We start from the raw sequence: 1,367 nt of genomic DNA, 5'->3' as shown, positions 1-1,367 counted from the left end.
GTGGATCACGAGGTCAAGAGATCGAGACCATCCTGGTCAACATGGTGAAACCCCGTCTCTACTAAAAATACAAAAAATTAGCTGGGCATGGTGGCACGTGCCTGCAGTCACAGCTGCTCGGGAGGCTGAGGCAGGAGAATTGCCTGAACCCGGGAGGCGGAACGGAGGTTGCGGTGAGCCGAGATCGTGCCATTGCACTCCAGCCTGGGTAACAAGACCAAGACTCCATCTCAAAAAAAAAAAAAAGAAAGAAAGAAAAGAAAAGAAACAGGAACAAACGAAAAACCCTTACCCTTCACCTTACAGTGATACGTTGGCATGTCCCAAACCACTGGGACCCTATAAATCTCACAGAGATAGAAGGCTTCTGAAATTTTGTTGGATTAATGTCCTGCAGCCTGAAGTAAATTTCCTACCAATAAGTCTAGAGTGAGCTTCTTGTACCAATAAGCCTAGTGAGTTTCTTGCTCACTATATTTAATGAGCATAATACCGTCAATGTAAAAAACCAGTGTGATAGTTTGTGGAAGGAAACAATGACCAAGATCCCAGCAAACTAAGCTATAACGTAAGACCGAAGAGTTGATATATCACTGTTATTGACTGAACTATATTCCTCTAAAATTTGTATGTTGAAGCCCTAACAATGTGATTGTAATTGGATCTAGAGCCTTTATGAAGGTAATTAAGACTAAATGAGAGCCAAGAGCAGTGGTCATGCCTGTAATCCCAGCACTTTGGGAGGCTGAGGCATGTGGATCGCCTGAGGTCAGGAGTTTGAGGCCAACATAGTGAAACCCCGTCTCTACTAAAAATACAAAAAATTAGCCGGCTGTGGTGATGCATGCCTGGAATCCCAGCTACTAGGGAGGCTGAAGGAGATGAATCACTTGAACCTGGGAGGCAGAGGTTGCAGTGAGCTGAGATCATGCCATTGCGCCCCAGCCTCGGCAACAATAGTGAAACTCCGTCTCAAAAAAAAAAAAAAAATGAGATTATAAGGCTAGGTTTCTATGAAGAAATGTGGACAGATCATGAAGTCACAAGATCGAGGCCATCCTGTCAACATGGTGAAACCCCATCTCTACTAAAAATACAAAAATTAGCTGGGCTTGGGGGCACGTGCCTGTAATCCCAGCTACTCAGGAGGCTAAGGCAGGAGAATCACTTGAACCAGGCAGTGAGAGGTTGCAGTGAGCTGAGATCGCACCACTGCACTCCAGCCTGGCAAGAGAGTGAGACTCGTCAAAAAAAAAAAAAAAAAAAAAAATTCTGGGCCGGGCGCGGTGGCTCAAGCCTGTAATCCCAGCACTTTGGGAGGCTGAGGCGGGTGGATCACGAGGTCAAGAGATCGAGACCATCCTGGT

The sequence above is a fragment of the Cebus imitator genome, unplaced genomic scaffold (assembly GCF_001604975.1).
Source record: "Cebus imitator isolate Cc_AM_T3 unplaced genomic scaffold, Cebus_imitator-1.0 Scaffold280, whole genome shotgun sequence".
NCBI classification, from domain to species: Eukaryota; Metazoa; Chordata; class Mammalia; order Primates; family Cebidae; genus Cebus; species Cebus imitator.
The sequence above is the reverse complement of the archived record's forward strand: the minus strand, read 5'-3'. Positions refer to the sequence as shown.